Below are 24,157 nucleotides of genomic sequence, written 5' to 3' on the forward strand. Positions count from 1 at the left end.
TTTTTCTTTTTTAAGATTTTATTTATTTATTCATGAGAGACCCAGAGAGAGAGAGAGAGAGAGAGAGAGAGAAGCAGAGACACAGGCAGAGGGAGAAGCAGGCTCCATGCAGGGAGCCCCACGTGGGACTCGATCCCGGGACCCCGGGGTCATGACCTGAACCAAAGGCAGATGCTCAACCACTGACCCAGGTGCCCTCCTCCTTCCTTTTCCAACCATGGTCCCTTACGACCTCACTGTCTCTGAGTCCTCTCGTTTAAAACTTCTTGATAAACCCTCTACCATCCCAGATCTTCTGCATTTTATCTTTCAAAAGACACAATTCTCCTAATCTTACCTTTCTACCTTTCTACCCATAATTCCAGTTCTCTGTCATTCTCAACATTCGTATTAAACATCACAGAAGCCCAAAGAACCCACCAGGCCCTAGTGGGACCTTCTCAGGAGCATGTTGAGGGGAGGGAATGGAGTGATTCGCGTGGACAGCCTGTACCATCTTCAACAAGCAGTGAGATTTAAAATAATAATAATAATCTGGGAGTATTCATATATTAATAGCTTTTCCCCAATAGCAAAAAATCTAGGAACAACCATAGGAGGGGCCTTTTAAACAAATCCACCATTTGCTTGGAAAAATAAGAATCATGTGCTAATTCCATTTAGGTTCTAGCATTCCTGCTGATGCTTGCCCTAAAACTCTCCGTGATGCCCAGTGAGTTATACCTCTGGGGTGAACTTATCCAGCTTCTTGTAGAAATCTTCTCTAGTTCTCATACTTGCCATCATGGCCAAATATGTTTTATCTGAGAGGTTGGAGAGGGGCAGGTTTTCAAGTGTGCCTTAAGGTTTCCAGTGTGATTTGTCACATCAAAAAATGAAAGCTCAGTTATGAAGGTTGCACTTCTGTAGCAGGGGGTATTTCAGAAGAGGCTGGGTAAGAACCACAACATCTTGGCAGCGTACAAAGATAAGCACGTACCTAGCACACGGTTCTGTGGGTCATCTGGAGTTGGCTGATGTAGGCCGTGCTGCGCTGGTAGCTGTGATGATCTCTGCTGCTTGCTCATGGGGCTGGGAATCAGCCGGGGATTGGCCTGGGCTCTACTGGGGCAGCTTGGTTCTGTTCTGCACGTCTCCCGTCTTTCTCCCTGGGCAAGGTCTCACGACACTAGCAGAAGCACTGGAGAGCAGAGTCAATAGTGCCAGCAGTGTTCAAGCCTTGGGTCTCTAATGTTTCATTGATCAAAACAAGCCACATGACCAAACCCAAAGGAGAGGAACACATAATGCGGAGTTCTTTAGACAAGTACGCGTAGTAGAAATATATTGTGAACCAATTTTCTAGTAGCCACCTTTAAAAAAGGTAAGAATATGGGACAGCCGGGTGGCTCAGCGGTTGAGCGTCTGCCTTTGGCTCAGGGCGTGACCCCGGGGTCCCAGGATCGAGTCCCGCATCGGGCTCCCTGCGTGGAGCCTGCTTCTCCCTCTACTTGTGTCTCTGCCTCTCTCTCTCTGTGTCTCTCATGAATAAATAAACAAAAATCTTAAAAAAATAAAAATAAAAAGGTAAGAATAAACAGGCAAACATATATTCAATAATGTGTTTCAAATATATCCAATATTATCCAAATATGGATATGATAATATTATCCAATATTATCCAATATTATTATTTTGACATGTAATCAATGTTGAAGTTCTTAGGATATTTTATATCCTTTTCTTTTTCCACTGAATCTTTAAAATCCAGTGGGTACTTTTTACTTGAAGCACATCCCACTTTGGACTAGTCTCATTTCAAGTACTAAAGCCGTAAGTGATAGTAAAGCTACAGACTATATATTGACCTTGGGGCTGAGGATACAAGGCACCTGCCTGATGGATGTTACAATCTAGAAAGGAGAATTAATCTAGATTATTTAGTCATTTTATGTCTTTCTGAGAAGTACACATTTTAACTGACTTCTTTTGGGAAAATGACTATGCGTATACCCCTTGGATGTGGTCATGCCACCGTGTGGCAATTCTTTCCTTATTGCAGCAGTTCTCTATTTCACCTGCCCATCCGATCCCCCTAGCCTCGTTTAGTCGGAGACATCTTAACACGCCTTCTCAAAATCTCCTATGCAGAGCCATCACTGCACTCTGAAGTCTGGCAAAAAAAAAAAATAATAATAAATAAATAAATAAATAAATAAATAAATTGTGGCATTTTGCAAAATCAATATAGTGAAGGGATATTACCTGAGATCTTATTACTAGGTGGATAAATTTCCACATTATGACTTTACCTGATAAGACCTGGGAATCCTTCATGATAGAAAAGTTGAATGGAAAAGTTATCTTTCTTGGTGGATATCTGCTTTAAAAAAATTAATAATAAAAAAAAAAGAAACCCTGGATGATTGTAGAGAGAATGTATAATAAAAGTAGATAAGAAGGAAAATATTGCTTCAGAGGTAGTACAAGAAATAACAGAGGCAAAGCATGGAGAAAATGAGAAGGATAAAAAAGGGAAACATTAACAATGTTTATCTGTTCTTGACCCGATTAAGCATATAACTGCCTGAAAGAACATTTTGACTTTTCCACACTAAACTGTCCAAGCAAGATTTCTCAAAGAGGGTAATTTTTAGAAAGCAGTTATTGTCTTTTGAGGTTACAGATACAGGGCCTGGCAAGAACAGGGAGATCAGATATTTTCCTTGTCGTCTAAAACAATCAGGCGTTGCTCTAAATATTTAGGCATAGCTTGAAGAACTGAGAGAGGTCTCACTTAAAGGCCCTGAGGCACCTCGTGATGTCTTTTCTGTTTTTTAATCCACCTCTGCTTAGTACGTGTCTCTTCGGTGGTGATGCATGGCTTTGATTGTCCAGCCCACTGATATCAACCCTCACTCTCCTCTGTTACTCTGGCAACACGGCAGGTCCGGGGACGGTGCTGGAGCGATGCTCTAGGGCGGTCCAGGCCACCTTTGGCTTCCGTCGTGACGTGACCCCTACTTGCGTCCAAAGAGCCAACGTCGTAGGTAGTTTGGGGTGACGCCGCATGGAGAACAGCATACTGGATTTTAAGCTCTCAGATGCTCTTTTTCATAAGATATTACTGAAAACTACAGTATGGTCTGTGTTTTCATACCAGACACTTTAGAAAATGACTATAATTACATAGAGAAGGGAGTCCAGATTACATGGTGGGCTTTTTTTTTTTTTTTACACTTTAAATTACAAAAATATATTTGTGAGTCTACTCCCATTTTTCAGGAAGCATTTAAATCAGAACAACAACATTGTCTTATGTTTAGTGACAAAGGATGATTTCAATAATTCCAAGAACTATTTTCCACCACCAGTGGACGTCTACCAGATATATCCTCTTCCCAATCACCCCTACACCTGACATTCTTTGCTTTTAACATTGAAATATTTGGGGTCCTTTCCTCTCATTGAGACATTCTCAGATGGGAATTAAAAATAAATTGAAAAGAGCCAAGCTTAGCAAACTTTGATGACAAATTAATGATTTATGAATTTGGGGGTTAATGAATGAAAGGAAAAAAGGCGGATGTAAGGGGTTGGACACCATGAGGTGGAAAGCTTGTCCTCCCCCAGGTCGGGAAGCGTGCAGGGCTTTGATTAGAGTGAAAGACTAGGAAGCCACTAATTCAAGCACAGGGAATGGAGGAAGTTCCACTGGGCAGCTCCCAACGTTACTTTAGTAAAGAATTAAAAAAAAAAAATGTGTGGGAAATATCAGAAAGGGAGACAGAACATGAGAGATTCCTAACTCTGGGAAACGAACTAGGGGTGGTGGAAGGGGAGGTGGGCGGGGGGTGGGGGTGACTGGGTGACGGGCACTGAGGGGGGCACTTGACGGGATGAGCACTGGGTGTTATTCTATATGTTGGCAGATTGAACACCAATAAAAAATAAATTTATTTAAAAAAAAAAGAGTTGCTGGTGACATGGGGAGTAAGGAAGATGCGTGTCTGTGTGTAAAAGCTTGAGAATTGACTGGAAACCATTTAAAGAAGCCAATGAACAAGGTCGTGCACTTGCAGATCATCTGAGAATCTTTATATCCTCGGGGCTTTGGCAAAGGCGCCCCCGAGCTATTGGGTGGACAAGTGACTGCTGTCTCCCTAAGTCAATTTTAGTGACTATGGTTTCACTTTTTTTTCTGCGTATTAAACCCCTACACCCAGAAAGGAGGCTCTAAGAATAGGACAGCCTCTCAGGTGCGGCCGTCAGTAGTCCGTCCCCGCTGTCCTTTCTCAAAGACACGAAGTTGTCCCACCAGCTGCCGAAGTAGAGGCCCGGGCCGGGTGCAGGGGGCAGACCAGCCCCTGGTTCTCCTCTCCTGGTTTCAGACCCTAACTCCAGCTTCGTGCCTGTGGCCTGAGAAGCGCAGACGAGCGGAGCTGGAGCTGTGGTCCAGCTGCCCTATTACTTCCCCCGTAGGCCCCTCTCCCCGATGAGACCCGCTGCCGTTCTAAGCCTAGGGTCGGAGACGTTCTCGATCTTTTAGCAGCGGCGAGCCGTTAGCGTTTTCCAGAAGGTCTCCATTTAGGACTCGGGGCAGTTTGACTCATCCAGTAAACCATCATCAAGCATCCTCTTCCTTGGAATAGATTTGTCTCCTGTCATGAGACCGATCCTCGGTGTTTCTGTAGCAGTGAACTTTGTTTCCTCTGTCATGATTATCCTTTCGTAGTTGCTAAGATATGCTCAAAGTAGAAGAATTATAAAAAGCTTGGGATTCTAAAAGTCTATGTATAATCCTATATGTATGTGGATTCTGTCATAAGCAGGTTACAATATTAGAAAGTTTATTTTCTGACGGCACTTGTGTTTTGTTTCTCTACTTCTCTTTCCTATAACTACCCTCCTTGTTAATTAAGATCTTATCTGATTTGCATGCAGGGTGTTAGTTGAAAATCTAGAGCCACCCCTCGTTTGGTCAGACTTCTTTCCATGTGGATAGACAAAATAAAGACCTTTGGGTAGGGACGCCCGGGCGGCTCAGCGGTTGAGCGTCTCCATGGGGCTCAGAGCGTGACCCCGGAGACCCGGGATCAAGTCCCGCGTCGGGCTCCCTGCATGGAGCCTGCTTCCCCCTCTGCCTGTGTCTCTGCCTCTCTCTGTGTCTCTCAGGAATAAATAAATAAATACGTAAACTCGTAAAAAGAAAAGAACCCTTTGGGTAGGAACTATGTATCTCAGGCCATTAGAGCCTGAATTAGAAGCCACATGACCTAGCCCCATTTCAGAGCAATTTCCGTAACAATCCAGCACTAATATCTTGTTTAGTTTGGACTTGTTTGAACTTTCCCTTGAGAACATTAACGGGAGGAATCATGCTTCTTATTTTTTTTTTTCTTTTTCATCAAATACACTTGAGAAAAAAAAAAAAAAAACCACCGTGCTGTGCAGTAGGATAAATCAACACATGAATTTCCTACATTTCTCAATGTCACCGACCTTGCCTTCCACCCAAAATCAGCCAGTCTTTGATTGTTGTGAGGAATTTTCGGAACACATTTATAACTTTCATTTTTCACAAGGCCGGAAGACATCTCAAATCGTTTCAGCACAGGTAGACCCATTTTTAAATTCATCATATAAAGGAGACGTAATTCACTTCCTAAGGAACACCCCAAGAAAACAGCCCTGGTCACATGGCTCACAGTTAGCAGTGTGAAGAGAGAGATAGTTAAACATTTTCCTGTTCTTTGACATCTATCTTTTCTGCGTGGAGATATCTGTTGAGCCCATCAAAGTCTAAAATATTTCAATTCGGCCTAAAATCGCAGTACCAATTGTTGCGTGGCATCTATTTTATCTTGCGGAGAGATGGAAAAGCGTATCTGGCTGCATCGTGCCTCTGCTCAGAGGTAATGCAAATCTCCTGTCTTGCCAGTTCCAGAAATAAATGAAAATGATAGTAGATAAAGGCTGGAGACATTTTTCTCTTTTGCACTCATGCAGAATCTCATGTGCAGTGATCATCATCCTGCATCCAGCATCTGCCGTAAGCCAGACAGTCTACTGGGGACCGAAGAATGTGGACGGCATAGTCCGTGCCCTCAACTCTCATTAACGAGCGCAGATACATCAACAATTACGGCTTAAAGTAGGAGGGAGTGAAGAATAAACGTTGGACTAAGGAAACACTTGTAAGTGCAAAGGTAACACATGGGAACACATGATGAGCAGAGCAGGTGTGTCCACGCTAGCCTCAACCCCTTGTCGGTCTCCGGTATCGGACTGAACATGCGTGTCTCTGAGGATCTTTTGTGAATCGTGTAGGATTTGTAGCAGCCGTCACTGTAGTGCGAGGAACTCAAGAATAGCAGGTTTTTTTTAATGATCACTTTTTTTAAAGGACGTGAAAAAAAAATGTCCCTTGCAGAACCACAGAGTAAAGACCAGTGTTAGGAAGAGCAGGACAGGTGGCAGCGTGTCGCGGGGCCCTGATGCGCTGTGGCCGTCCCCACACTCCTCCGGAGCTGAGGTCCTGCGGGACCAACCTGGGAGCCAGATCGGGGGGATGCCATCCTTCTGGCCAGACTTCCAAGGGCCTGAGTACCTGGGCCAGGAGGCCGATGCACCGCTGCGGCCCCTCCGCCACTCTGTCCAGCGTAGGGGCGTCCTCCCACCAGGCCGTCGCGGGGGGCCCGGCCGCTAGACGTGGGCGGTCGCCAGGGATGTGCCACTCGGGCCCCAGGCGATCTGAGGACTCTTCTAAGTAAATGACTGACGTCTGCGGCTACAAGGAGATCAGAACGTGACCTCCGGGTCAGCCTGGCAACCTCTGGCTCCTGCTTTTTCTCCTTTACTCTCAAAGCTAGTGGGGCCCCGACCGTGTTCCGCGGAATTCTGCGACGCTGTGTGCCAGTTGTTCTACGGGAGATGGATCTTCTCAAAAAGAAAACATTTTAACCACGGTCATCCAGCCATCCTCTCCCCAATGTAATATACTTTTAGCTTCTCTAATCACATCCCACTCCTGCCTCCTTATGATGACAATATTTCCAGATCTCCTTGATGGAGGATTGGGAGGGAGTCCCCAAAGTCTTGAGTCCCTCTTCCTGAGAACAGCACAGAAGTTGGAGCATCTCGGGGTAATCACGGACGTCTTGTGCGGGGCTTTTACTTGTTTAATTTTCATTGCTGTTCTAGGGTGTTCCAATCTTTGAGCTAGAGGTAGGCAAATAAAACTTCTTGGGTTTTTATGCAAGATGGAGAGGAAAGCCTACAAAGTACACATAAACGGGCAGGTACGGTTTGGGGCTTTTTTTTTTTTTTTTTTAGCACTCTAATAAACATCTTTATTCCATGCGTTTTTTAAAATTATACGACAGCACTATAGAGAGACAATGACATCCTTTGGCAGTCTCATACTCTGAACAGAAGAACCGATATTTAAAGAAATACAAAAGGCTTGTACTCTAATCTTAGAACATGTATCAATTTTCATGCAAAAGGACAAATCTAATCTCGTCAGTTAATAAAGAAATTAACAAATAAAATGGAAATGTTTCGCAAGTGAACTACTTTGCACTTGAAAATCATTTTCCCTCATCCAGCAAAGAGGCATGTGTGAAGAGGAAGAGCTTAAGAATCTGTCCCTCCATCCTTTAGTTAAGCTTATCTTTTACTTATTAAAGAGCAAAATGAACAGTGCCACCTCAGCCTGTCCCTTGGAACTTAGGGGGAAAAAAAGAATATGAAAGAAAGAAAAAAAGAAAGAAAGAAAGAAAGAAATCATGTCTAAATCCTGGTACGATTTCTTATTTTGCTTGAAAAGCAGTTAACTATTAAATCATGAATCACTGGTTTCCTAAAATATCTTTTAATACCGTAGGGAAAAATTGTACAATACCCTGCTCCCTTATTTTTAGGACAACTATTTGTAGTCATTCGCAAAATGCGTTTCTTGAACAAATTTTCCTTTTTGTTTTTAAATTTCTTGCCGTTTTTTTTTCTTAATTTTTACAAACTCCGTAACAGATTCAATACCCTGAGAAAACTAGAAGATATTTATAACTGAACAACAGGCCTATAGAAACCCAAAGGCAATTATCTCGTGTATAAATATCCCTTGGGCAAACTTCAACTAATTTTTCAGAAACAGAAGGTTAAGCCTACTCGAGAGTTTTTTCAGGCAGAGCATTTGCATTGTCTACTTTTGCATTTCTTGGCCTTTCCTCCTTCTAGATCCTCTCAATCCTAATTCTGTTTACCATTCCCCAACCTGGACATTATCTGGCCACAGCTGATAGTCCAAAGCCTTTGACGTGCATGGATCCCTGTGTCCTCCTGTTTCATTGATTTCGGGTTGCTCCTGTGTGTTCTCGCTGCAGGCTCCCCTCAGACATATTTCTCTTATTTTAGATAATATCAGTTTATGGCGTAGGCTAAAATTTCATACCTACCTTTGAATCTCAGAAATTCTTTTTGCCCTTTCGGGTGAATATCCAATAACTAACAATTAATGTATCCTTGGGGTAACTATTTTCCAAAATCGGTCCCTACCCAAAAAGACTTCAGCTGTTAATTATTTTAAAGTATTGAAGTTTTGCTTACGTTTTTCAAAGGTAAAGATTTCTAAAGAAAAATATAAAATATCCGAAAAAAGTGACAGTGAAAATTACAGACATGATGTTTGAGTGTTTGTCCACATAACTCAGGGCTGACGTGACGCTTTTCCATGAGATGCAGAAGATCAGCTCCTTTTTAATTAATCTGTGAAAATGCCTTAGAATTGTGATCAGAAACAAGTTTTCTATTTTTTTACTTCCATTATTTGCACTTAATAAATTTCCCCTTATTCATTTTTAACCTTCTAGACAGGTGATAACTATCCATTGTGTGAGAGAATGAACTTCAACCTTTTAAAAAGGAAATCAGAGTAGAAATATCAACAGCAAAATAATTGAATACCTGCTGAACCCCTCTTACTCACAGAGCATTCTGCTATAGGTTACAGAGAAATATGACACTTCTTTGTTGTCAATGTACTTATAAGTAACACAGAAAATAAAATATATAAGAAAAAATAACATAGTGTGGCTCACGGTTCAAGAGGTATTTTTGAGGCAGCTGTTCATTCAACAAATATTTATTGGGTGCCTACTAGGTGCTAAACACTCTGCTGAATGTTGGGTTTTTAAAACATGAGGCTATTTTTTTTTAAGATTTTATTTATTTATTCATGAGAGACCCAGAGAGAGAGGCAGAGACACAGGCAGAGGGAGAAGCAGGCTCCCTGCGGGGAGCCCAATGTGGGACTCGATCCCGGGACCCCAGGATCACGCCCTGGGCCGAAGGCAGATGCTAAACCACTGAGCCACCCGGGGATCCCCAACATGAGCTATTTAAAAACAGAAATGGTCACTGCCCTCTGGGGAGATGAGGTTGGAGCGTCAGGCAGGGTTTGCGTGATATGAGGCCTTGTTCTTTACCCTAAAAACAGTGGAAAGCCATTGAAGGTTTTTAAAGAAGGGATTGATGTGATCCACTGTGTGTTTTTAAAGGGTCATTCAAGATGCCACAAAGAGAAAATATTGGAGGGAAACAAAAATGTGGGATAAGAGACAGAAAAACATCTAATAAGCAGCATTCCAGGCAACAGACAAGGTGGTGGTGATGGTAGTGGAGCAGGAGAGGGATTACAAGAGGATATAGAAAGAAGGCAGACAAAGTAGAGAGGCTTTACAATTATTTAGGAAATAAAATCAAAAGGGCTTGATGATCAGATACTGGGGCTGAAGGAGAAAAGATCAAATCTAGTCTGATTCCTTTTTAAAATGTCGACGATCTTGTTTTTTTGTCTTCTTCAACTAATGTTGATGGTGCTGTTTAAAAAAAAAAAGGAAGCTAGAGGAAAACTGCACTTAAGAGGAAGGTTTTTATGAGTTTGGTTATGGACAGATTCAGGTTGTAGAGCCTTTAAGACATCCAAGTGGAGACGGGATATATTCAGTTAGAAATAAAAGCCTGGAGATAAGAAATTGTTAAACTAAAAATTTGGAAGTCATGATGAAATGATAGCTTATTATTACATTATTATATAATTGTTCTACAATAATGTATATTATTAGTATATACAATGAAAAGTAAAGGTTTTTTTTTTTTTTGTTTTTTTAGTAAAGTGGTTTAAATTTTAAATTAGGATTCTCTCACTATGAATTAGAAGAATCTGGGAATGTATCATGGAGGAAGAGGCCTTGATCTTTTTAAAGAAGAGAGAAGTAGAAATGAATGAAACGGCAGACACACAAACACGTAAATGCATTGGAAAGGTCTTTTTGGTTGCAGGTAACAGAGGATACCAACCAGATTGGAATAATAATAATAATAATAATAATAATAATAATGAGTTTATAAATGCACACACAACTGATACGTTCAGGGTAGTCCACCTACAAGCAAAATTCTGCCCAGAGATGACACAACAAGCTGTCAGGCCCAGCTCCTCTTTTTCTATTTCTCACCTCTTTCCTTGGTGTTGACTTAAGTTCAGCAAGTTCTCCCATGATCCCAGGGTGCTTGCCAGTAGTTCTAAATGTTAAGGACCTTGGGCTTAATCCCGTTGACCAAAAGGAGCTCTTGTATTTTGTACAGAAAAGGGATCTAAGGAAATGTTTTAAGAAGCTAAATCTTAAAGCACTTGTAGGACATAGCGGAATGTTTAAGAAAAAAAGAAAAAGAATCTGTCAAAGGGTCTATAGCAATAGTTTAGGAAAGAGATAGTGAAAGCTCAGACTATGGTTAAGAAATGTTGATGAAGGACACCTGGTGGCTCAGCGGTGGAGCGTCTGCCTTGGGCTCAGGGCGTGACCCTGGAGTTCCGGGATGGGGCCCCACATCGGGCTCCCTGCATGGAGCCTGCTTCTCCCTCTGCCTGTGTCTCTGCCCCTCCCTGTGTCTCTCATGAATAAATAAATACAATCTTAAAAAGAAAAAAAAAAGAAGAAATGCTGATGAAGAGAAGATAGTAATGAAGTGATTGATGGAACAGTATTTCAAACAAAGAATCCACAGGACATCACAAGATAGTGAGAATGAATTTTACAAATCGAATTTCAGACTCTTCCACCGAGAGTTCAGCTGATGTGATAGCTTTGGCCCTGAAGCCAAGACGGGATTCTTTTTTTTTTAACCATGATACTGGACCCTCTTCTTCCAAACCTGGCTCTAGAGGAGACTTTCCATTTCATCTTATCTAATGAATTACCGTTACCCTGTGATCCAATATTCCCCACGTGTACAGCTTTCCTCAAGTGAAAAGGGAGGCAAGTCCCAGCCTCTGTCATCGTGACGGCTGTCCCGGACTCCACGGAGTGAGAACTTGCAGCTCCTAACGTAGAGAGGCAGCTAGCACCACGGTTATAGCAATGGCACTTACTTTTAACAAATGTTGTTTTCAACGCTCTGTCAACCTGCAGTGACTCTGTTAGCAAGCAGCAGAAAACCTGGTAGTTCAGACAAGCAGAATTCCAGAAGCAGCAGCCAAGTAGGGTTGAGTCAGCTGCTCTTTAACAGACGACCTGTATCTTTGTGTTTCTCTAGAACATCATTGTGCTTTACATTACGGGGACAAAGTGACTGCTCTCCTTGCAAATACCGCATCCTGGCGCAGGGCAAGCAGTTGTGTGGAATAGAGAAGGGGGACAGGAATCGTCTCCTCAATGAAGCACGTGTTTGCCTTCATTTTTTGCCCGGCATGACTTCCCATAGCTCACGGGCCAGAAAGGAGTCCTGCAAGCATTCTTAGCAGCGGGGGGACTGGGAAAGTGAACATTTATTCGGTTTGATTTTCTCTTCTGCATTTGTGAGACTTAGCAAGAGGGAGAGAGTGGGGAGTGGGTTCTGGGTGCTCAGTCCTTAAAGTCTTCCATGAAGAACTATTGTTTTCCAGTGCACTCTGCGGACGTCTATATTACGCTCTTGTCACTTTGTATTTGATGTTGTATTAATCTGTATATGTTGCTTTTTCTACCCTTGAGGAGAATATTTGCATTTGTCAATTACCAGTTTTAAAAATAGATGTTTCAGTCTCTTTTTTCCATTAGCCACTAGCAATGTCTGCTTAACTCATTCAGCAAAGTGCTAGAATTTTGGTTTCCCCGAGGAGGCAACACATATTGATGAGAAAGGATATTATTTTTGTTTATGTCTAATTATCCTGGCAAGCATTACCCAAGTGAAAGAAAATATAGCGAACGTACCAGATGATTCCACTGGGATTTTGTAAAAGTATCACATTTTGTCTTTTATGGGGTGTGATAGAGGCTCGTGGAGGGATGTATTTCCAAGAGAGCTAATCAACCTTGACTTAGAAAGAAATTCAGCACCAAAATCTGGCATCTGCATATCAAAAATAAAATTAGTAATACCACTTGATGCAATGTTTAGAAGAAATAGTCAATTAAAGCCATATGCATTCAACCAGAATCCTCCGCAGGCAGCAGCATCATGCGATCCTGCCTTCACAATGACATGAAATTTTAAATGACAACTGTGCTAAATCAGAGAGCAGCAAACCCAGGCCAAGTTTAAATTTAGTAACACTGCCAGTTTACTGAAAATAACCTTCTCCGTAGCAGATTCTCTGAATTTCAGGTGACCGACTGCTTGTTTTTCTGTTCTGTTCAGAGATAATCAGGTACCCAGAGGCTCCAGCAGTGGTGTCTTCCCTTCTCGATGGTGTTTCTGATGTCCGCTTCAGGAGTCTCCTTGGCCAGACTTGAGATACGTGGATATTAGAGAAGCCGCTGCATATATTCGTCTTGAAAACTTCCGTCATAGAGGCTCAGAACTTTCTGAAGAAGCCTGAGGATTTGAAGGTAAGTGAGTTTGGGAGGTAACGCACATTGCTGTGTACCCTCGCTTACATCTAAAGCGAGTATTTAATATATTTAACAATATGTGCCAAAGTAGAAGTTCAGCAGTTGCTGAATATGAGGAACACAGCCGTCTATGTACAGTTCTACAGCCAAAAGGGAAAAATAAAATGCAAACTTGAAAAGTTGTTGTACGTCCCGTCGGTGTAAGTACAAGCAAGGTGCAGTGGTACTCTCGATAACTGAGGATCAGTGTCACGCACACACACGAAAGTCGTGACCATCACAGCGGTTCTCAAATTATAATGTGCGTGAGAGTCACATGGAGGAGGAAAGGGTCTGTAAAATTCTCTGATTCCTGGGCACATTTCACAGAGGGTTAGAATCCCTGCATCTCGGATGTGACCCAGCAATCTGCGTTTTTATTTCCTCACCCCTAGATGCTCCTGATGGAGGTGGGTCTTGGGCCTTTGAGAAACGCTGAAGCTGGCATTCAAAACAATACACTTCTAATTTTCAAACTTTATATTAAATGGGATTTTATGTTGTTTGTTTCCTTCAGCTACAAGAATAAATAAGGAGGCACGTTTAGCAGCGAGGTGCTAAATTAGTGCTCCTTTTTTGACACCCCCCCCCCCCCCGCCAGTTGAATTGTTAGTTCTCTTCGATACTCCTTTTTCAAGTTCAGTATGATGGACTAAATCCAGGGGTCCCTGTCTTGCTTTCAGAGTGAACATGCACTCATCGCTGTCTTTAGCTGGTTCTCTTTGCTCTGTAATGTTTTAATTTATTCAGATGTTTATGCTTATTGGATGAATTCTAAGAACTATCTAAGAAGATAGAAATAATGAGTTATTCCCAGGGTCGGCTAAGCATTTCTTCATTTTTGAAGGTTTTTGTTTCTTTTTTTTTCTCTTCATTTGGGAAACTCAGGGTTAGGTTTTCAGAAGAACAGATCTGCTTAACACATCATTAGCTACTCATTGTCCTTTGCGGATAAAAACTTCTAAATCATGTGATATCTTTATAACAGGTTGCACGTACATTTATTGAATATCCCTTTATTTCTTTATCTCACTTAGCAATTTCATCTTTATTATGTGCAATTTTAAGTTTATGAAAAGTTTGCTTTTTTTGCTCCAGGGATGAAAGTGATTAGTAGAGGCAAATTCACACTGAAATTGTGATGGTTCTTTAAAGGTACAACATGATACTATTTCATAGTGAAGAGCGAAGTTCTTAATTAAAAGCCTTTGGATTTCAGGCTTATAGATGTTTTTTCTCTGTCAGCCTTTGTGTGCACATGTTCATATTCTAAGGAGTTTCTTGTCAATAAAATACCAAATGGCAAAAATAAACCCTTAATCAAAAGGAAAAAAGAGTATATCCCCATGGCGGCAATTAGCTACACATATTAGTTATTCGTATTACACAGAGAAAACGAATACAGATATGCATGAAAGAAGATAGCACTTTTTTCAAGTAATCTAAAGATTTACAGAATTAGATTAACTGTAATAATGAATTTTCACATGCATTTGTTGTCAGTATTATTCTCAATAGGCAATGCTCTCACTGCCACAGCTGATGATAAAATCCTAAAATTTGTAGTACCCAAATGATAAAATCCTCAAATAGATACTATTCAAGCTTATGGTTCAAAGACATTCTCAAGGAAGACTTAATATAGCTTTTGGTGCAAATCTTCTGTAATATTTTTATTTCAGAGAAACATAGAAACTACTACTCTGCTTTTTCTTATTTTTCTTTTCCTATTTCCTCTGCAGAGGAGCAGGTGGAGAGAAAATGAAATAGTGTCCTCAAGTGGGTCACGTTCATTATCACTGGCATATTTGTCTTAAGTTGTGACTCCCTAAAGAAAACTTACCGTGTAGTTTCAGGGAACCTGAGTGAGATAGCCTCCACACTCAGGAAGCAAAATACACAACAAAAGAATAAATTACATAAACTTTATTAAAGCACAGAAGAATGAAGTTTTAGAGCAGAAGATGGACCATTAAGATCTTCTACTCTGGTCCCTTCATATGTAATAGCACTTTTTTCTCTTCCAAACTTGCTGTATAAAGGCTAATACAAAGAGCAGTCAACATCAGTCTGGCGAGGTGTGACTTTTTGAAAAGAGAAACTAAGCAGATGTTTTTCAATAATGATTTCTTGGGTGAGGAAGTGTAGGAGGAAATTTTCATCCAAGATGAAAGTTGAGGAAGTGAAGAGAATACCTGAGCACTTATGAATGTAATTGAAATTAAAACCATTACTTATTTTAGTTATCAGTAAATAACCTTTCATGTCATTAATCTAAAAATGAAAACAGCCAATTTAGGTCTACTTCAGGTTTGGTCAGCTTTATATGGAAATCTGATCTTGAAGGAGAAAAAAGAGCTAAAGGTCAGATACAGCTTTAGAACAGTAGAGCCATCTGGGATCATTTAGTACAGGAGAAAGGAGATTTAACTATGTAAGAGTCTCTGGAGAGTGGGAGTGTTCTTATGAAACCGCATAATAATGATATTTGTGAGATACCCAAAAAGGTGAAAATGTGTTTATTATTCTTAATTTAAGAAGGTGGAAAGTCACTAAAATTTATGTAGTAAAAGTATAATTATTGATGTGGGTGAAATGCCCATAATACACTGAACATGAAAACAACAAGTGGGATCCCTGGGTGGCTTAGCAGTTGAGCACCTGCCTTCCGCCCAGGGCATGATCCTGGAGACCCCGGATTGAGTCCCACATCGGGCTCCCTGCAGGGAGCCTGCTTCTCCCTCTGCCTGTGTCTCTGCCTCTCTCTGTGTATCTCTCATGAATAAATAAATGAAATCTTTAAAAAAAAAAAAAAAAGAAAAGAAAACAACAAGTTACGGAGCATATTAGGATGTGGTCCTATTTTTATTAAAAAGACAACAGATGAGTAGGAAGAAAGTTGAAATGATATGTATCAAAATACAATTAATGGTCATGTTCCACTGATAAATTATGGTTGATTTTTATTGCTTCTCGGGGTATGTAAAACTTTTTCTAAAATATGTATTATTAATGTAATTTGAAAATATTCTTTAAGGGCTGGGAAAACACTCAGTTTTCTGGGAAACTTACTTTTATAGAACTATAGGGTAGTCCTGATAATATTTGTTTAAAATAACCTTAAAGTGAAACTCTTGCATCTTGTAGTATTTTTTTCTAAGGATTTTATTTATTTATCCATGAGAAACACAGAGAGATGCAGAACGAGAGGCAGAGACACAGGCAGAGGGAGAAGCAGGCTCCATGCGGGGAGCCCGATGTGGGACTCGATCGTGGGACCCCGGGGTCACGCCCTGGGCTAAAGGCGGCGCCAAACCACTGAGCCACCCGGGCTGCCCTGCATCTTGTAGTATTAAACTGATTTAGATATAAGAACAGTATTTCCAGTTAGATCAAAATGATTTTTAGATATGACTCTTTGTTAGTAGATATTGCAATACACGAAAAATTTTCAAGTTTCCTCTCCATTAAACACTGATAATTTCAAATTATGACAATTACTTCCTTAGAAATATCCTTTACTTCTTGTATCAGATAATTCCAACGTGCTTTCAAGAATTTTCTAACTATAATCGTTTGCTCCATTTGGAGGATAATTTTATATGTTTGGTTACATTAGTGTTAATACATCTTTGTTCTTTAAATCTCCAGTGTAACATACGGTTAGTCTCACCATTATTACTACCAGCTGCGGTTGGCCTATGATTTTGTTCATTCTGTCTGAATCCAAAGTAATTAGCTCTTTAGTTTAATGACAATATTTGTTAATGGGTTTTTGGGGCCAAATTCTGCTGTTCGAGAGTGGGTGGTGTATTTGAAGATAGAATCTGGCCCTTATGTTTTAAGCATAAGCTGTGTAATTTGATTTCAAAATGATGGTTTAGAGAGTTTAGGGTAGGAAGACAAATCTACATTTATCTGAAGTTTCTCAGTTTCAAGAAACAGAAAATGAAAGTGACAATTTATGTAAATGAACAGCAAACCCTCTGAAGATTCTCTAATACAGCTATGCTCTGTACGTAGTTGGAATGAGAAATGAAATCATAATTTTCAAGCAGCCATTAGGTAGATTTTCTTACGTCGTGGGGCGTACAATGAGTCCTTTAAGTGCCGTGAAACACTTTTGATCATTGTATTTTTTCATTGGTATTTTTTTATTGAGATGTAATTGACATATAACATAATGTAAATTTAAGGTATACAACGTGATGATTTGATATACATATATATTGAAAAATGATTACCAAAATCTGGTTGGTTAACATACCCATCAGCTCACATAAGAGAGCAGATGTTAAATGTTCTCACCACACACAAAAATTGATCATCGTACATTTGAAGGACTCAGTGAAATGAAACGAACCTTTGCCAGGGGATCTCTGGGGTTCGAGGTCAGACTCAGCTTCCTGGTGATGGCGTGTGCTTGGTGAGCTCTCCGTAGCTTTCCTTGGGCTTCAGTTTCTTCATGCTAAAGTAAGGCCCTTGCAGCAGATGATCCCAGTGGCCCCTTCCAGCTCTGACGGGATTACTCTAACTTGCTTTAAAATGGCTATATGGGGGATCCCTGGGTGGCTCAGCGGTTTAGCGCCTGCCTTTGGCCCAGGGTGGGATCCTGGAGTCCCGGGATCGAGTCCCGCATCGGGCTCCCGGCATGGAGCCTGCTTCTCCCTCCTCCTGTGTCTCTGCCTCTCTCTCTCTCTCTCTCTCTCTCTCTATGTCTATCACAAATAAATAAATAAATAAATCTTAAAAAAATGGTAATATGGAGAAGGCACAAAGGGAGATGCAATCTGTTACTGAGTAGCAAATCATTAAGTCTACTCAAAGACTTTTTGGAGACATTTTGATTTTGGCCTTAAGAATTCTCCTTCCTTGACTTAGTACTTTTAGCCTAGATTGGGGGTTTATGTGGAAGGGTCTATAGGCAGCTCCAAAATTAAAAAAAAAAAAATTAAAAAAAAAAAATGGATCCCTGGGTGGCGCAGCGGTTTGGCGCTTGCGTTTGGCCCAGGGCGCGATCCTGGAGACCCGGGATTGAATCCCACATCAGGCTCCCGGTGCATGGAGCCTGCTTCTCCCTCTGCCTATGTCTCTGCCTCTCTCTCTCTCTCTCTGTGACTATCATAAATAAAAATTAAAAAAAAAAATTTATAGGCAGCTCCATTGGAAGTTTTCAAGGAGACCAATTTTGGAAAAAGCTACAAGAAGAAACAAAGGCCACCTAGGAACAGTTGAGATCTCTAACAATGCAGTAAGATGCCTTGGGAGGTCATGAATTCACGGTCACCATAGGAAAGAAGGTGGGTCCCAATGGTCCCAAAGGCAGACCGTCCATCTGGCTTTCAGAGTATAAAAGCAAGAACCAAATATTCTGAGCATAGAGGAACTCGGGAAATGCTGTTATTAGTGAGCCCTCCTGGGGGCCACCATTGGAGCACGGAGTCCACCAAACCAAGAGGTGAATACGGCAATGACTGCGGAAGAACTGCTCGCGAGCATTGAACCTATTTAACCCTAAAACTAAACCTGAAATACATATGTAGGTGAGGGTGACAGAGCAGACAAGTGTAACATCTTATAGAACTAAAGCAACCAATAAAAATCAGGAGGACACAACAGGAATAAGTTGGTGCATATACTAAATTGGCTTATAGCTTTATTCTCCATATCTAGGATCAGTGAATATCCTTTACACCTAACAAATCAAGTCATAGAAGTATTTAAGAGTAGGGGAAAAAAAGACATTAAGAAAGTCATGCTATTGTCCAACATTGGGTCACAAAGAATGGGGAAGAGAAAGAAGAAAGAATTGCTTTTTTCCATACTCATCATAGGGAATCGTAAATATTCCAAAGATATAAAAGATCAAGGTTATTACATGAAGTTACCAACTTCATATATATGTTATTACGTGAACTTAAAAATTAGTTATAAATTAGAAGAAAATATACATCCTGTTGAATATGCTTAAGAAGCTATATATAAATATTAAGGCAAACTGACCATATAATGATTTTCAAAACCTTTAACAGAAAACTTAAAATATTGTGAAAAAATATCCCTTTCATATTAATTAATGAAAATACATTTTTTTTCTTTAAGAGAAATTATTTTAAATTAGATTACAGTGCAGAACCAAGTTCTAAACTTGCATACAAGGATAGGTCCAACACAAAATTATTTAAAAATTTGAAAATGAAAGGGTGGGCAAATACAATTTAAAGAAATTAGGAGTTAGAATCTTAATATCAGAAAAGGTGAAATTTAGGGGCGCCCCTGGCCAGGTCAGTCGGTGGAGCATGTGACTGTTCATCTTGGGGTTGTGGGTTGAAGCCCCATGTTGGTTGTAGAGATTACTTGAAAATAAAATCTTAAAAGAAAAATTAAAATAAAAAAAAGAGCAAAGGTGAAATTTAGGGCCGAAAAGCATTGACTAAGATGAAAGAGGAACTTTGTAGTGAATGCCCAATAATGAGGTATACAATCATAAATAAATAATAGTTTTAAGGGCTACTAAAGGAGTTTGTTCAGCAAATAAACCTAACTCCTAAAAAATATCCCACAAATCGTCCACATTTTAGGCACTGGACTAAGTCCAAAAAGTCACCTTTTCTGTTATAAAGCCAAACACATATGCTGAAATTTACTTTCAAGAGAAAATATTTCTTTATCAAAGACAAAACCACCTAATAATCAAAAATTAAGTTCTTAACTAATGGCAATAATTTTTTTTTTCATTATCAGCAAAAAGGATTTCCAAGTTGCTTGTCTTGGGGAAACCAACCAACCAACCATAGCTTCCACTAAGACTGGAAAGTGTGTACATTAAACTTACTCGAGTTAAAGAAAAGTGGCCCGTTCTGCCTTCCCCCACCCCAACAGGTATTCTTAACAGCAGGATATAATTTCAGAGTTTTTGCGGTCAGGAGGTTTCCACTGAGCAGAAATTTTCATTCGGTTTAGGAATGCAGATTATCACAGTTCCCCATCCTCCTCGCAGCGGCTTTCCTGCTCTTATTTTGCAGACTCCCGCGTCCAGAAGGCACACCTGGGAAACTTCCCTTCCAGGTTAACACCTCCTCCAAACATAGTCCCAGCGACTCCACTGGGTTATCATGCAAAGCCGCTGGGCCTCACAAGTGAAATGGAATACAGTTGAGTAGCTTTTCTAATGTAATACCTATTTATAATAAATGCAAAGCGGTTTGTGATGGCAAACTTTGTAGAGCATGAAAAATCACGCGGGAGAAAAGCTTACTTTTTCTGACCTAAAATTGTGAAGAAACGTCATATACGCTAGCAGGTGACACTCGTATTAAAATAGAAAGGGAAAAATATTCAAAAATAAAAACATAATACATCGGCCTTTATGACCTATTACCTCAGCAAAAAGAAATGTAAACGAAACGATGGTATTTCCGAATAGCGTTTTATTCCTAGATAGCAGAGTTTTTTCTAATTTACATCAATTTTCTCCGGCCTAATTTCTTTCTCTCCTACTGGGCCTCAACCATGTGAAGCCAAAACTTCCTTACATTTGTTTGAGAAAGTAAAGATTGCTCAAAGCTCCTCTTTGCCTGCTGATATTAGAATACCTACGTCTGTAATAAATGCAAGTTGAACTACGGAAACTGCCCATTACCTAGGGTATTGGTTTCATCCTTTGAATAAGAAAATTCTAGATGGCAGTTTCATCAAGTCGGCTAAAATCAAATAGATGAGATGAGTGTCAGAGCCAGTATTTTGCAACCACAGACTCTTCGATCTCCGTGCTCGCGCTCAGGTAATTCACTGTGCCCGTCGACGAATTGCTCTTCCAGGGTCTCCGCAGGGTCTACGCGCACCAGGCCGTGGCAACTGCGTTCCCATCGCGCCTGCTCAACACTGCCAAGTTTGAGGATTGATTTTTATGACGAGGGACGTAAATGTCTAGCCGGGCCCTGTATGAACTTCCTAAACTATACTGGCTTGAAACGTTATTTGGGTTTTTTTATACGAAGTACTAAGGTTCCAGCTGAGACTCAGGAGCCGTAGCTGCGCATGTTATAACCCAGCGCGAGCGTCATTTCTTCTTTCACTCAGCAAGTGCTGGGTCGGTAGGTCTCCGTGCCAGGCTGCGCTAGGGCTTGAGATGCACGAGTGAGCAAAGCCTGGCACTTGAAGGGGGGGAGCGTGCGGGCAAGAAACCCGGATCCTAACGAGCGAGTTCTGTAACAGTAGGGACCCCAAAGGAGAGAAGCCAGAAAGCAAGACGGGCAGGGGGCAGGAGGGTAGGGGGGCAGGGGGCAGGGACAGGGCAGGATGCAGGCCCGTGGGCTCCCGGCCGCGCTGCAGGTCCCCGGTGCTCTTCCCACACGCGGCTTTCTGTGTCCGGCCCACTCACAGCCGGAGTATGTGGGTGGGCGTGGAAGGGAGCATCGTTGCTAAAGGACCTTCCCAAAAAAATAAATAAATAAATAAATAAAAAAAATAAATAAAAAAAAATAAAAAAAGGACCTTCCCAGATGTTCCAATGTCAGTGCCCGGCTTCGCCGCCGACCTTCTCACGTGGGATGTCTACCTGGGGGGTTCCCCGAACCAAAGCCGCCCACCTCGCGGGCTGCCTACGTCTGAGCCTTCGAGCGCTTTGCCCCCTTTCGTTCTAGGGGATCTTCATTAACAGACGCTCCCCAGGGAATGCGGTGGGATTTCCCAAGGGCTCAAACAGTGAAGAATAAATAATGGTGTTGAATATGAACTTTTTGTCTTCTGTCCTGAGAGTTTGTCATTTATGGAGTAATTTTAAGTGATGGCATCAACTGTGACCACGGTCCTTGTCCGTGATGTTAAGCAGTCCCACAGGAGTTCAGAAAGATCCAAACATCACGTGAGAATATATTAACTTTTAGAACAAATCTGGATTTTGAAGGTGCCTAGGTATGACCACTTGAGATGAGACTCTGACCTGATTCTCAGAAAAATGAGGACGGAACCCTAAATTTGAGTACATATTTAAAAAAGAAGGAACCCATAGTCAGTTTTCATACTGTGATGTCACTTTAAGAATTATTTTCTTTCTTTTTTTTTTAAAAAAAAGAATCATTTTCCCTTGGATCCTCAAGTACTACGGGTGCTAAGTACCAGTGCTGTAGCATCACAGCCTGTTTGAGCTGGAAGTCATCCCAGAAATGGTGTTCCAACTGCTTATATTTTGCAGGTGTGAAAACGGAGTCCCAGGGAAGGTACTTAATTTGTGCAGGTTAGACGGTGTGTGCAGATCCAGGAAGCCAGTTAGTGGTAGGACTGGGACAGGAATCCATTCTTTAAAATCCCAGTCGAGTGTGTTTCCGGGTACATCACTCTACCCGAGATTTTTCCAGTGCTTCTTACGAAAATAATGTTAGCTTTAAAATGAGAAACATTGACCGACCCTTCCTTTGAATTCTGCAACGTCATCTTCCCAGTGAGTGTGTCTGAGCTCCCGGAATGGCCTGCCTCACTTGACCACTGTAGCCCCACCAGAAATGACAAAAAAAAAAAAAAAAAAGAAAGAAAGAAAGAAAGAAGAAATCGAGAATAATTTTTGAGAGGTTTTTTTTTTCTTTGAAAAATAAATGAAATTATTCACGAAGCCCTGAACTCACTTACCTATATTCGTCAGCCTATAGAGCACAAATGAAATACGACTGCATTATATTCCCATGAATCGTGGAAGGAGAAAGTTAAAAATAGTAAAATGCTGAGTTTAGAAAACAGCGTAAGTAGCATCTGGGCCCCGCGTCCCTTGGCGTCCCTAGGAAATGATGCGGAGTCATGTGAGAACTCTCTGAACCCTCAGAAGGGAAAATTATGCAACCCATTGGAAAATAACTTCAGTAGATTTAATAGAGCAGAGAGGAAATATATTCAAAACACAACCAAAAGCGTAAAAAAAAAAAAAAAATTCTGTCTGCCAAGCCCAGGGAGTTTCATATGCCAAAAAAAAAAAAAAAGAAAAAAAAATTTTGTAAACAATTAAAGCAGTATCAGTTAATTTTCTAAGACAGCTTCTAGTTTAAGCATAATAATGCATCTTACAACGTTCTGTGTTTGGTCCTCACAAATGGATTCTAAATTTGCTTGAAATGAAAGACAGAACCGTGGCTTTAAATAGTGACAAAATTGAGGTTTCTCATGGCACAGGATAGAGGTTTCATACGTACTTCTAGGCATCTCATTTATTCCACCGATATAATTTAAATGTAAAGTGAATTATAAAGTATGTGCAGCAGTAGGTACACGGCCCTAAATGATTGATGATGGTGATTATGGAGAACAGCTGGAAGTACCCACGGTCCGGCCGACGTAACGAGTACTTTGTGAACTTACCGAGGTTCTGATGGTTTTTGTCTGATAGTGAATGAGGTTCACAGTAGAGTTTCCCAGTTTTTACTTGTTACTGGACACTTGTGAATCTCGTAGGACCAGGAGGCTAAAAACTGTATCTTCTATGTGCTCCGGCATCTAAAACACCCTTCGGTTAAAGTCTTTTATAATAAGTAAACCTAATGGAAAATTACAATTTAAAACTACATCTGGTCTTGTTAATGCGGTGGCTAATTATCAGCATTCAAACATTAGGCATTTTAGACTAATTGTTTATTATTTTCAACAATAACAGGAAAGGATATTTAGGAAAATACAAAGCTAATATTTTTCAGATTACCAATGAGGGAGGAAGCTGTGAAAATAACTGATTTATGCTTATTTGTGATTGATTGAATTCATTTTGTCTGAAGCCCTTAGTGATGTCCTTGGAAATTTCTATCCCTTTTTTTTTGCTCCTCTCCCCCTCTTCCATGAATATGTATGTGATTTAGAAGGCACCACATTTTTTGCATATTCTTTTCCCAAAGGAACATTTTTTTCCCCCATTTTTTAATCACTTCATAGATGAATTGTTCTCTGATAACCAAGGGAATTAGTGGGCCAGACTACTCTTCTGTGTAAACCTAGGTGATCAGAGGGTCTTAGTTTGCCTCTCGAGCCGAATAAAATTGAATATACCTTTGCTTTTCATTGTCTTCTCACACATTATGTAAATTGGTAAAAAAATAAAGTAATGTGATTGAAAGTAGGGTTTGACAGACAGTATCATGTAAGATAATATCCAGATACTTATAAGCTGGAAATGGTGCCTCGAGGCACCACATTTATTGTGAATGAGCGTTTGCATTTACACACTTTTGTCTAGAGTTCAGACTTGCATAATAAATCGATCACCGTGGAAACTAGAATTGTTT

General features: G+C 40.7%; 1 protein-coding gene across 2 annotated transcripts in view; it reads left to right on the forward strand.

Moving 5' to 3' along the window:
- Positions 1-24,157, forward strand: part of HS3ST5 (heparan sulfate-glucosamine 3-sulfotransferase 5) — a 255,255-nt gene that overhangs the window by 86,912 nt on the left and 144,186 nt on the right. For both annotated transcript variants that reach the window (XM_041756147.1, XM_041756156.1), the window contains exon 2: positions 12,664-12,854. The gene's annotated coding sequence lies outside the window, so the exon portion shown is untranslated. The remainder of the gene's footprint in view (positions 1-12,663; positions 12,855-24,157) is intronic.

Source organism: Vulpes lagopus, chromosome 1, assembly GCF_018345385.1.
Source record: "Vulpes lagopus strain Blue_001 chromosome 1, ASM1834538v1, whole genome shotgun sequence".
NCBI classification, from domain to species: Eukaryota; Metazoa; Chordata; class Mammalia; order Carnivora; family Canidae; genus Vulpes; species Vulpes lagopus.